We start from the raw sequence: 14,931 nt of genomic DNA on the forward strand, positions 1-14,931 counted from the left end.
AGAGAGAGAGAGACAGAGAGACAGAGAGACAGAGAGACAGAGAGACAGAGAGAGAGAGAGAGACAGAGACAGAGAGAGACAGAGAGAGACAGAGAGAGAGAGAAAGAGAGAGAGAGAGAGTCCCTCAGAAAGAAAGCAAGATACCTGAGGGTAAGGATTGCTTCTTTTTTGGTTTTATATCACCACTGTCTAGCACAGTGACTGGCATATATGATGGACAGAATATCAATCACAAGGGCTTAAAGACTAAGTCATTATTAAAGAAGTGGAGAACATGAATAAACTAATTTTTTGAACTAGATGCAGAGCAATAATAATAAAGGAATCAGTAAAGGCAAAGGAACTAGGGAGGATCTTAAAACTAGGAAGATGGAGGATTTATAGGTATGGGGAAAAGAATCAATAGAGATGGAGTAGTTGGATATACATGAGAGAGGAGGAAAGATTGATGAAGTATGTCCTAGAAGAAGAGGGAGGAGATGGGATCTGAGATAGAGACGAAGGGAATCAGGATGAATGGAACTACTGTCAAGTGTTGAGGAGTGCAGGAGGTGAATTGAGGAATCTCATGTGGATAGCTTCAATCTTCTCAATAAAATAAAAGGTTTGAGGTCATCCATCCAGCAGCTGGTTGAAAGTTGGGTGTTTTGAGTATAGTAGAAAAGGTTTGCAGAAGCTGCTCTAGGGATTTCTTAAGGAAACTGATAAGAAATTAATCAAAAGAATACTGCACCGCAGTGCTGGCTCAGGTGAGGGTGAACTCTGTAGTAAACTAAATCACATTGAGGTCATAGCTTTCACTAGCAATGTTTCAGCTATGTAGAAGCAAAGGACAAGGATACAGGAATGTCAAGGGAATGAAGCAAGGGAATCTAGGGCTTATCGATGAAAGATCCAAGCTAGGGAGCAGGGAAAATATTCGGGACAGGATTGATATTCCAGGGAAAATAAGAGGGCTTGCAGGGCAAGAACTCTGAATGAGGGCCTGCCTCCCAGGCTGACATTCCCTACAGCTTCAATGTATATCCTCACTATTATAGCATCACACTTAATCAATGGCTTCAACATCAGTCACCACAAGGCCCTTTAGAACACCTAAAGAAATGTGTGAACCTTTTTCTCAAAACATTTTCTAATAAAATAAAATAAAAATAAATTTCAACATAAACTTGAAATATTTTTCCAGTAGTCAACACACACACACACACACACACACACACACACACACACACACACACACGTATATGTCTGTGTGTATGTGTATTCTAAAATGAGTGTCTTTGGCTCCTCTTATATAATATATCATCTTTGGGATATGTTCTTTCAGTCTCACAGTATAACTTTTAGAGAAAGCATTTCACAAATAATGACAAATTTTAAACAATCGTCATTTTTTCTTTCTTTTTAAAACAAGATCATCTTCTTATTTTTCTGATATTAATTACACATAGAATCCTCAGGCAAAAATTCTGACACACACACACACAAATAAACTAAGTAATATGTCTAATTTTAGTATCCATATAAATATTTCATTTTGAAAAATGAAATCTTAAAATATTTTACTTCAATGGTTATATTGTCCAAATACACTATTTTAGGTTGAACTCATAGTTTTTTTTATTCTTAATTTATATGCAGAACAAGTAGACAATGTAGCTGAAGCTTCATCAACTGAGATAATAAGCATCTGGATAACACTTGGGTGAGCCATCCAGAATTATCAGAAGTTTAGCTGATCTAACCCAGTTAAGGCACTCACTAGTGGCTAAGATTTTGTGTCATGGAAAAGAATTAGACCTACCAATAGGTATCAAGTGGAAAAGGGCTCTATACCAGACAAAATGCATATATTTATATTTTTAATTAAAGCATACTTGAATAAACAATCCTCATACCAAAAAATATCATCAATTCGACCAAAACAAAAAAGCACTCCAATACATAGTACATACTGGGTGGTTCATTTATTAAGACTAAAATTTGTTCCATTTTAATTGCTTAAAACAATTCAAAAGTTACTTCTTTAATGCTTTTGCTCTGGAGCCCCTGCTCACTGCCTTCCTCCCAGGAATGAGCACAAATAGCTGATTAACGAATCATTACCACCAGCACACTATTCCACGAATCCCAGGGAACTGCTATTTGAGTGACCTGCCTAAATTTTCACACACCTCAATGCTGGGCCTCATTTATTGCTGCTTTCGGACAATTTCAATTTGGGTTTGTTTCGACCTCAGCTCCTAACAAGGGCAACTGAGTATTCAGATGCGGAAGGGACCAACCTTGTGGAAACCCCAATCCTTAATTAAATCACAGAATGAGGTTTTGAAGTGGTAAATAATAAATCACAATGAATCCTCAATCCGGTTGTCAGGGAAACCAGTTTGCCCATGCCATAATTGCTATGATCCCCATCTTGCCCTTTTTGACACCAAGCCTTATCAGCCATTCTGGTCAGAGACTGAGAAAGTGGCTTTTCTCGTCCTCTCAGGCAATCATATAACATGCATTGAGCTTGACTGAACAGGGCCATGTTGCGACACAAATGCTGCATTCAAGGCCATCCTCTTTCTAGAAGCAGACAGTAATTAACTAGTAAGCTCCAGTATATTTCTCTCAACCCTCAGATTAGGAACAGGGTTGAACGATTTGAAGGTGCCTTGGTAGGTCTCAGCAGCTGTGTTTACCAGGAAGGCTTTCCTTGGTTACTGTCACAAAATTCTTAATCATGGCCCTGCTAAAATGAAGTATTCTTCCTGTCCCTAAACCTGTCTTTACTCATAAGATTACTTAATTTCTCAACACTTGAACATAGTATACAAAGACAAGTTCCACTGGAAATAATGATGACTGTTTTCAAACAATATGTAAAAAATGGTGGAAGCTCAAAAATCACGTAAAAGAATTATCCATAAACAATGCCAAGTGGAGAAATGCCTGTGATTTAAAATATAATTCTGAATCTTTCAGCTGTGTTTGATTTATATCTGTAGCTATACGGCTGAACTTTGGACTAAAAATTAAAATGAAAAAAACAAACAAAAACCCACCTAGCATGTCTTGCCTTGAAAAGAACAGTGGTTGGTTCTAGGATTAGAAGATGGAGGTTGCCTCTATTTACTACTTGAGTGTGACCTTGGGAAAGTCATTTGGGGAATGTTGTTTAACTTCCTGGAACTCAGTTTTCTCATCTATAAAATAAAGGGTTTGGGGCTAGCTAAATAATCTCTGAGCTCCCTTCTAGACCTTGATCTTTAATTCAGTAAACTCATTTCCACTGTTTTCTGTTAAATGTGCATGTGTATAAATGAATCCTCATTACAATTAATCTGTATTCTAATTCAGTTCTAGGAATTCAAGCAAATTGAAGCTTTAGTGTTTTGATTTAAGTCATTTGGGCTTTTTTTTTCCATAAAGATCACTCATTTTCTAAAATCTTAATTGACTACAAAATATTTATATTTAGTAAACATATTTACTAAATTATAAAGGTTTTCATTCTCTAATTATTTACACATTTACTTCAACTATATAATTTCTATCCTTTGGCTCCTAAAATAACTAAAATTATGGATTAATTAAAATAGTTTTCATGGATAAGTATTTTTATGTATAGAGGGTCTTTTAACTTCAAAACAACAAGGGTTCAGAGAGGTGGCACTATTCCCTCAGGTCACCAAAAATTGGATGCGAACCAAGATCATTCCAGTTCAAGGATGAGTACTATCTGCAAAACAGTATGGTGTCTAAGAATGCAGATTCCTGGAGGAAGACAGATCTGCATTCAAATGTTACCCCAGGTAACTTACTTTCTGCATGGCCACAGGGAACTCAATTAACCTCTTTAAGACTCAGTTTCCTCCACTGTGTGAAATGAAGTTAATAATACCTGTGGTACTGATCTCACAGGGTAGTTGTGGAACTCTACAAATAAAATGTCAATCACTTTGCAACAATGACCATAATAAAGATGTCCTAGGATTATACCACAAGGGCTGAGAGGCTTGAATCCAATCCTCTTCATTTTACAGATAAGAAAACCATAACTCAAAGATTTTAAGTGACTTGCCCAGGAAAACCCAGCTTAAAAGAGGGGGATTTGAACCCAGGTCTTCCTGACTCCAAACCAGGGCTTTTCCTGGTTCAATATTGCCTCAAAGCAGCCTAATGAGAAAAGGAGATGACTGTTAAGGAGAAACTACAAGTGCAACTATGATTGCTCTTTTAAGAATTTCAGAAAGGGCAAACTTCCAAAGATGGTCTCATGACACTGATGGAAAGTCTGTTGGTGCAGCAGAAGGAAAGTACCAAGGAATGGAAAACATCTCACAAGGTAGTCTCCAGGAATGTACAAGGAAAGGTTTGAGGATTCAGAAAAAATACCAGTATCAAAAGAAAAACATTGGAAGCTTCCCCCCCATAATTCTATTACAATTCAATTTATAATTACAATTGAATCTATGAATATACTGCAGTCTACAGTAAAAGAACTGACACTCTCATAAGGAAGATCTGTAGAAACACATTAATTTTTTTCTAAATTAAAAAACAACACCACTACTCTATTAGACCTAGATACATTATATCTAGGCCAATTTATTATAGCCAACTCTTGATTATTCATGCTAATAGAGGGAAGGAGAACAGAGAGTCCCAACCATCACATAATCCTTAAATCATTTCTATTTGGTTCCCAGAATAGGTTTTGTATCATATTAACACTTGAACATGGGTGTGCCTATGGTTCTATTTTCTCTACTGGTATAGATTTGATGACTCTGGGGATTTTTATTTTGGCACTAGCAAAGACACAGAAGCCTCCACCATTAACACTTCCTAAGCCAACAGTCTTTTAATATTTATCTCTTTTTATTACTAAGGTAAAAGCAAAGATGAGGAATTATTTCTAAATATACTAAAACTGGGCAGCTAAGCAGCACATAGATAGAGGTCCAGGCCTCAAATCTGGTCTCAAGACCCTTCATAGCTGTGTGGCCCTAGGCAAATCACTGAACTCTGATTCCCTAGACATTGCTGATTTTCTGTCTTGGGTTTGTTTTATAAGCCCATTGGTTTCTAAAAATATTAAAATTATATTTTTATATACTCCTTTAAGTTTGCAAAGTGATTTTACATCTTATCTCAGCAATCAACTCCAAGCATTTGTGCAACTGAAAAGTAAAACAATATCTCATCTGTAGGTTCCCCTTCTGTCTCTCACACAGACACTATCCTAGTTCAAGACCAGACAATGCAAAAGTCTCCTAATTGGTCTCTCTGCCTCACATCTCCTCCCACTTGAACCTATCTTCCATTCAACTTCCAACACGATTTGCTTTATTAAGGGATTTATTAAGGATTATATATTACATCACCTGCCCCCACATACCCCCACCCAGTAAATTTGGATGACTTTCCTTTAAACTCAAATCTAAACTCCACTGTTGGGCATTTCAAGTTCTTCATCACCTGGCCCCTTCCTACCTTTCCAATCAACTTAAATCTTAGTCCTCTCCTGACACTCCACTGCCCAGCCACTTACTATTCCTAAGGCAGGACACTCCATCTCCCATCTCCCATCTCCAGATTATATTCATTCTCTGTCCCCTCTGGCTGGAATGCTCTCCTGCTTCACCACTGCCCACTAGGATCCTTTCAAGACTCAGATCAAATCCCACCTACTGCCTTTCCTGATCCCTCCAAGATATTTATACTGTCCCCTCTAGGCTACATTATATCTACTTAAAATATATATTATACATAACTACATATGTATATGTTAAACATACTATTAGAATGTATATTCCTTGAGGGCAAGGGACAGTTTTTTCTTCGTTGTATGTCCTTAGCACAATCCCTAGTAAATAATAAAAGCTTAAAAACCACTTGTGGGTTTAGTTTTTTCCTCCCAAATGCAAGTGGAAAATACAGCAGTGTTTAATCTGGGATTTTAGAAACAGACATGCTTTTCATTGTTATGAAGATAAAAAAGGGACAGAAATGTTTTGGAGGTAAATGACACATTCTATTCTAAGCACTTTCATTATTATTACAATTCTTAATATGTTGAGTCACTCATCTGGCCCTTACAGAGACAAAATAAGGTCTAGGAGAGATTCCATATTATTCATCAACTTCATCTTCACAAACTCCTGGGAGGCAGGGGAAAAAATACCACTGATTCTTTTGTGCCAATTTGATTTGTGAATGCTTTACAATCTTTTGCATGTCATAGGAAAGCATGTCATCAATCATTATCTCTTCTCTATCTTCACATATTTTTCTCAGGCCCCAAATCATGAATCAAATCAAATCAGCCAACTTTATGTATTCCAAACCATACATTTAAACTTTCACTGATATCCAGAGTTTTGATTAAGCAAATGTTATGTAGCTGGAATAATTCATACTCATAACTCATGATGGTGTGATAAGAGGGTAGACAGGTGAATAGTGAACAGTGGAAGCCAGGAAGAATAATGATATTTGGTTTCTAAAGAATTTACATATGGGAAACAAGCCTACAAGTCTATGCTTGAAGATAAACACCTGAACAGAAATTTAACAAGTCCATAAGCACCAATGATCTTATAGAGGCAAATTTTACTTAGACGTTTCCAAAAACAAAATAATTTTCTTTCCCCCAAATTCTTCTCATCCTTTTAACTTTATTACTTTTTTTCAAGGAGAATATCCTTCATCTCTCCCCCCTACCAATGTTTGAAAATTTGATTTTTCCCATCTTCCTTATGCCTATTTGCAATTAGTTGTCAAGCCATCTTTTTCAGTTGCACAGTACTTCCCCAGGTATCTCTCTTTTCCAATGATCAACAGTCTGTAGCAGAGACTCTACATGCTTAGACTATCCTAACAGCCCCCTAAAAGATCTTCCTAACTTTACTTTCTAGACACTTCTAAAGCTATTCATCACACTGCTACCACTTATCATCTTTATGCATTTGACTGTGCAATCACCTGTATTCTCTGCTCAAAAAGATTCAATGGCTCCCTAACGACTATTGAATAAAGTTACACCTTCCTGGCTCTGACTCATCATAAGCTTCATCCAAGTATCTTTGGTGCCCAAAGGCCCCAGATCTCTCTGATAGGTCTCCTCTGGACCTTAGAAAGCAATCAAATGAACACAGGATTTTCAATCAATCAGTATTTATTAAGCACCTTCTATGGGCACTGTGATCAATGCAAGGGATGCAAAGGTGGGGAGGGGGTGAAAAACGATCCTTGCCTTCAAGGAGCTTTAAGTCTAAATGGAAAGAAAACATGCAAACAAATATATTCAGGATAAATGAGAAATAAAAGAGAAAAGGCACTGAAAAAAGGGGAGGGTTGGGGGAAAGTTTGGGATTTTATTTGGGACTTAAAGGAAATCAGGGAAGAAAAAGAGTGTTCTAGGCATGGGGGACAGAGAGAGGTCAGGGTCAGAAAGAATAGCTTGTTCATGAACATGAGAAGAAAGGAATGAAAATCCAGGCTCTACTATATGTGAGTATGAGTACATTTCAGGGAGGGAGAACACTGGAGACAAGACAGACAGACAGACATAAAAATGTACACAAAGATCATGGAAAAGGTAAAGCAATTCGAGGAGGAGGAAGAGGAGGAAGAGGAGGAGGAGGAGGAGGAGAAATGTGTGTTTATTAGCACTGTGGTTGTCAGTATGTTGAAAAAAAAACTTAAAATGCAACCCCTCCCTATTGTAAGCAGTTTACAACAGAGTTACAAGGTTCCACTAAGCAAAGGAAACAAATAGTTCCAAACCAGGATTCTACAGTATACTGTTATAAGTTTCAGCTTTCTCAAAATCTTTTTATGTTCTTATGTCTTCCCTCTCTCCTTATTCACAGTCACTTCCCTAGGTATCAGGACTTGATCAATGGTCACCTGGACTAGCATCTAATTGGTTTCCCAGACTGAAGTTTTTCCCCCTCTCCAATCCATCATCCACAAGACTACCAAAGTGACTTTTCTAAAGGTTTGGCCATTTCTCTTCATCTACCACCCAATAAACTCCAGTGCTTTCTTGATGTCTCTAAGATCAAATACTTATTTGGCATTCATAGTGCTTTATTATTTAACTACAAACTACCTTGCTAATTATATATTATTTCCCTTAACTCACTCTATCTTCCAACGAAACTGCTTTTCTGTTGACTTTTTTTGATATTTGGTATTCCGTCTCCCAGGCTCTTGACTTTGCGTAGGCTGTTGGCTCTGCCAGGTTAGGCTCTGTCAGTTAGAAAATTATTAAATTTTGTGTGAGCAATTACATCTCTAAAATCAGCAAACGCTATAAATCAGGGCTGATTTATTTTTTTTTGTTCATTGCCCAAAACCTGGCACATGATAGGTACTTGTTGATTGACTGAAGTTTTGTCCCCCACTACCATAACTTTTATATTATGTTGAAAGGAGAGGGATAATTAGGGGGAAAAAGTTGATAATGATGGCAGCTAACTCCATCGAGAACCTAAATGTTGGGGCCAGATTGGGAAGAGGGGACAGTCTGGGGAGACAAACCAACTGAGACAGAGAGAAACAGCAAGAGACAAAGAGAGACCCAGAGACAAAGAAAGACAGAGAATCAGGGACAAAAACAGAAAAACCCTGGACTTAACAGTAAATAAGAACAAAAACAATACCAAGAAACTGAAAACTATAGTTTGGCAGTATAGTCTTCATAAAATATTTATGTATAGCTATTAATGTTCACAAGAAGAGGAATCAGAGGTGACCCTGTGATAGGAGTATCTTCCTTTCCTAAGTGACTGGTAAAAGAAGAAATCATTCCTATATTCCCTCCATCCCTCCTCATTCCTACTTACAGTATAAGCAAATAAAATGTTTAGTATCATACTTCAGATTCTGAAAGAATGCCAATTATTAAGAAATTATGGCAGTAAGCTGGTTTGAATATTATTTAAATTGTAGATCAATAATTATTTTGAAAGATCAAAAATTCTTTAGCACATTTATTTTCTACTTTTTTCCTAGCCGGAATAGCACAAAGAATAGGCCATTCAGTCATCATTTCAGAGCTTTATCCTTAAACTCATTTCCTCCAAAGAAGAAAGTCAATAATGAAATTCATCACTCAGAGATTCTATAGCCTTTGATACCTTATAACACAGGAAGACAAGTACCCAGGCAACACTGTTACTTGGATTTTTAAAAATGAATTCATAATGTAATTTATTCATAAAGTAGTGATAAAAACATATTTGTCTAGATCAATTAAAATTAAATATTTGGATTTACATTCAACATCCTGCAACTTGAGCTGTAATTTCTAAGGCCCTAATTGAACAATGAAATCCACAAAGTGACCTCAATTTTACTAGGCTGATTACCTCCAATTGCTCCCCAAATATTGGGAGGAACCCAAAGTTAGCAGGTCAAAGTTTATGTATCCCTAGGTGACAGGACCACTTGAATTCACCTAAAGGTGACAAGACCACCTGAATTCCTCTCCAAGATCCCTTTTTCTGAAGAAATCTATCATGATAGTGTTGAATTATCCCCCCAAAATGGGAGTTAAACCACATGACAAAGCAACAAGTCAACTAAATTAAAGGGAAAATGAAGTTACATCTAAATGACACCAAACATCCAAATGTTTTGAAATACCTGTCCTTTATGATTAAATTTTTCAGTTTTCATTCATGCATCTGCTGTCTTCTAGGACCTGTCTGTTTCACAAAGGCAAGAATTTGCTAGGTTTCTACTTTTAAAACTCTGGCAGATCTCATGTTTTATTTTTATGAAAATTCAGTCTTTTCCATAATTTCAAATACTAATTTCCAGTTTATGAAGAAGTATTTAAAATTTTTGGAAATACATTTTTCATAAAAACAAAAATGGACAGATCCGCTCAACTTCCTTCACTTGAGCTTCCCAGGATTATTTTACTTCTTACTCGTAGGAAAATAATTTTTATTGCTAAAAGGAGAGGTAAATACATACAGTAATTCAAATGAGACAATGTACATGTTTAAGTACTAAAAATACTAGCAAAAGTAACAATAACAGCTAATTTATATGAATTAAAGCTCATTTGATCATCAAAATAGACCATTAAAATTATTTGTTATATACAAATGATAGGGTTAAAAGTTGCTTTAAAAGGGGAGGTAGGTGGTTCAGAAAATGAGGAGGTCCTGGGCTCAAATTTTATCTCAGACACATCCTAGCTGTGTGACCCTAAGCAAGTCACTTAACACCCATTGACTAGCCCTTAGCATTTTTATGCCTTATAATTAATATACAGCATTAATTCTCAGACAGAAGCAAAGAATTGAAATTTTTAATGGAATTCACCAATGGCCTCATTTCCATTACTTGTAGTAGTAAAGTTCATACATTCTCTCTTTCCATGAATGGAAAGGAATAGAAAAGAAATTAGTTCGGAACAAATTATTCTAAACAGCCTAAATCCAACAAAGTTTATAAAATGACTGTGATACTAATATGTGTAACACACTCTTTCCGCCACCCTCTAAATCTCTTATTTTAATTTCTGGAATAAAGAAAAATCTTTAATAGCAAAACTGAGACAAGGCATCCTTAGAACACCTGATGTTTTCATGTCCAGTCCACTGAACTTTGTGCTATCTAAGAGGCATCCCTTTACCCCAGGGAGGCTAATTACAATCAACTATGATAACTGGAGGCCCTGTCAAATGTAGAATTACTATAAGTCATTGATATATGTGTCAGGGAGGATCTTCCTCTCATTATCCTCTTGTTTGACTTGCTTGTTTTGTTTTTTCTTATGACTGTTCAATAACTCCCTGCTTCAAATGGCATAAGTCCCTCCCATTATTTGGTCACCATATTGAATCAGATTTTATACCATTACAAGCTTTTAGCAATTTAAGTAGGGCTATAATCTTTTGTCTGTTAGAACTATTCTTGTGTTTATTGTTTTACCCTCTGATGGAAAACACAAGACAGCATTTTTCACCTCATAGAAACATATTAAAAATACTCTAAAAATCATAATTATCTTTTGGAAAATTATTTTTTTAAAGAAACTGCCAATTTGTGAGTACACAGTTTTCACTAGTCACTCTAAAAACTGAAGTGTATGTAACATAAACAATGTCTTTTCAAGGAAAGAAATATATCCATTGTGTTTTCAAGTATAGAGCAATAAAACCATATGAGACACTATTTATTTCAAATTTCCCATGATGCCATTTTACTCCAGCTTTTAACCTTTTATGTGACATTGAGCTATTTTATCATCATAAAATGGTTGAAAAAAAGATCTGTTAATTTGAAAGGGACACATTATAACATCTCTCTCTGGCACTATAATATTTTAATTTCTTTTTTCAAGGCAAACCAGTTGGAAAGTGACCATCTGCTAGTGCCTTGGTATTATTCAAGCAAAGTAATGAACAAAATGTCCTCCTTTCCTACAAGAAGGGGTGCATTAATTGAAAGGAACTCAGGGAAAAAAATAAATATGAATTTAACAGATTGGTGCAGTGCCACAAAGTGAAGGCCTGCTCTCCTTAATTACTGTTAAACCAGCTTCAAAGATAAAATAATCAAACTCTCACCAACATTTAGTGAAATATTAAAATGTGCCCTCCTCAAATTTAAGCTGAAAGTAAGGAAAGAAACATACTAACATCATAAAATTACTGAAAGGCAAACTTTATATTGATTTTTCCCCAGCCAAAAACTTTGAAATTGGTACATGCCTATCAAGTTGCTAATGCATATGGAACTCAATAAATCAAATATAATACTGTTCAAGCATGCAATTTAGAAAACAGGTGAATATTAAATTTCATTAAATGCACGTTATAATTTTAATGTATCCTTAAATATTTTGTCAAAATTTTCATAAGAATGAGAATTATCTGTGCTTGTTAAATGAGCTTTCATTATATCTGCAAGATAGTATAGTTGCTTGCATAAATTAATATGTCACTTCAAAAGATAAAGATAGAATAGCAATACATTTTAGGGCAATTTCTATGTAAATTGAACATCCGACTAAAAGGGCCAAACATTCCAATTGATGCTAACATTATAAGGTACTAACAAAGCCTATGTTCACTGTTCTTAGCATATAATATCTACTGTGTCATATATCAATCTCTAACAACATTAAAAAATAATTGGCAAATATAAAACTGTCTTAAATATTTAAGGAAATTTCTAAATCTCCAAACAGATTATAGAGTAGAGTCCTCTCAACCCCTTCAAATTAACATTGAGTATACAGCTGCATCTGGGCAACTCATTTAGCACCAGGAAAATATATTTTTAATGTTTTGTTGCACTCTGACCATTCTGAATAAATTCTAAGGATTTCACAGCCACATAACTATCAAAAATTAAGATTTTGGTAAAGTGATCCTATTGAGCATTCATATTTCATTATCCAGAAGGCATCCAGTGAAGGATGTTCAGAAAAATGATAGAACAAAGAAAGTGTTTCAAAAAATTTGTATCTGTGAGAAGACTTCTTAGAACCTTCTGGACCATTTGAGTGAACATCCTTATCTGTGATGATTCAAAGAAGTATCCACTATGTTTCAAACACAGTCCTAGGCCCTGAGGATACAAAGATAAAAAATAAAATAATCCCTCCTCTTAAGGAGTTTATGTTCTATTGGGTCAGCCTAGTACACAAGAGAATTACATAACTCAATCCACAGTCAAGCATTTATTAGCTCCTATTCTGTGAAATACACTGTGCTAAGAACGGGGGACACAAAAACTAAGTTACATTTCCCTGGTACAACCTGGGTGAAAGTAAGCCCTTGCCAATACTCTGAGATGCCTGAGGCATTCACCTCCTACTGGATCACTATGGATTAGGATGGGTCACTCTCCATAATGTTTATCTTCAGCCAAGAGGTCCACATATTATCATTTGAGATCAGAATGAAGGACCTGAGAAAAATTAGTGTGTCATTATAAAAAGGGGGGGGGGGGACATAAAAGTAAATTCCATGAGTCATTCCAATTTTCCATTTTATTGGCAAAAGGTCCATTATAATTTGTTACATGACCAAAAAATACTAAATTACTCATTGAAGGATCACAGACAAATATTTTATCTTTCTAGGGTTCCATTTCTACATCTGAAAAATAGGAATAGACTATATTATTTCCAAGGTTCTTACACTAAGTATTCCTGATTCTATGAATTAGTTAATAGTTATAGGTGAATAGTCATTTATGGAGAGCTGGGCAACTCCATTTAATCAAACAGTAATATAGTCAATATTCCTGGATCAATCAAGAGTGTCTCCTTTTGGCTGGGCAATTCTGGTGGTTCCTAGTACATTCCAGTCTCATGAAGTCAATGAGGGCAGCTATATAAATAGGACTTAAATGGAGAGTAGTATTTCTATATGTATAGTCTTTTAAAGGAATGCAGGGCATTATGTTTATTAATCATCCATTTTGCTACCTCCTTGTGAAGGACTTCCAGGAGAGAAACATACAAGGACTACATGGTAACAGAGGTAGGATGCTCCTTCAAAGAAATGTTAGAATCTTTAAGGGTGATTTCATAGGCATTCATCTTCAGCATAACAATAATAATAATAACCCACCAACAAGACTTCCATGGACAAAACCCACAGGAACTCAAACAATAGGTTGCCAAGGAAGCACTGAACTGTGGCTAAGTCAAGCAAATATCTTTACAGAAACTGAAATGATATGAGATCAGGTCATTGCCATCAGAAACTATAAACAGATCATTCCCTAGAGAGCAGGACTTACTGTCTGATACAGGCTCTACAAGGAAACAAAAAAGAACTATGTAACACGTATGGGCTGGATACAAAATTTTAGTGCCTACCAGTTACTGAGAAAAATATAGTCAAACTGTAAAAATTATCATCTATTAATTTGCTATTCTTCATAAAAAGATGATAAATACCTATATTACAAACACAAAACCATAGGATTGCAAGGTAGTACAGTGGAGAGAGTACTTTAATATTTTTCATTCATTTTAGACAAGCTTGATTATCTTCCATTATCCAGTCTGTGACTAGACTTGCCCTGAAGTTTTCAGAGAATCTAAAGAAAATGAGTCTATAGCTAAATACTTCCATTCATTTAAAAAATGGTCATTTTATCCACCTGAACAATAGAAAACTCAACATAAAATAATAGCAAGATAGCAACTTGTGCCAAGGTTGTTTTTTTTTTCATCTCAATTATACAATACAGAAAGACAAAATAACCAAATGGAGAAACTGATGATGAGAACAATTACTATTCCTATTCACTTCTTTATAGCACTTTAAGGGATACATAACACTTCATAAAAATCTTCTGAAAAAAATAGCAATATTATAATACAACTTGGCAGATGAATAACTATGGCAGAGTATTCATGATGTTTTCAGTCATATTACTGTATAAACTTTGATGTCAAAACTGAATCTCATTTCATCTAACTCTAGGACAAACACACAACCCTCCACTCTTTGATGAGCCAAAATAATGAGAAAATAAGACTCACTATACAAATATTTGCTAATATTTAAATACCTAAGATTACCTCATATATAGGTATTTTAATCTTCCAGAGTGTCTGTGGATAGATTTCAGGAACACATGAACTTGAATACGAAAAAAATTACATTTTAATAATCACTCATCTCTAAGTGAAATATTACATTTCCTTTGATTATGAATGAAGCAATAAATATTCTGAGAAGAGATCCACTGGCTTCATCAGGCTTCCAATCAATTTATATAATCCAAGAAATTTTAAACTCCTCAGCTAATGTGACAGGAGAAATCTACTTTTAACTAAATACATGAAAAATGACATTGAATTTCAGGAGCTGAACAATTAAAATAGTTTCTTATAGTCACTTAATATTTTTCATTAATGTAAAATCAGATTGGAAAAACAACTTG

At 35.3% G+C, this 14,931-nt stretch overlaps 1 protein-coding gene across 19 annotated transcripts in view; it reads right to left on the reverse strand.

Annotated features, from left to right (window-relative positions):
* ADGRL2 (adhesion G protein-coupled receptor L2) overlaps positions 1–14,931 on the reverse strand; it is an 894,229-nt gene that overhangs the window by 127,810 nt on the left and 751,488 nt on the right. The window lies entirely within an intron of this gene.

Source organism: Monodelphis domestica, chromosome 2 (assembly GCF_027887165.1).
Source record: "Monodelphis domestica isolate mMonDom1 chromosome 2, mMonDom1.pri, whole genome shotgun sequence".
In the NCBI taxonomy this organism is placed as follows: Eukaryota; Metazoa; Chordata; class Mammalia; order Didelphimorphia; family Didelphidae; genus Monodelphis; species Monodelphis domestica.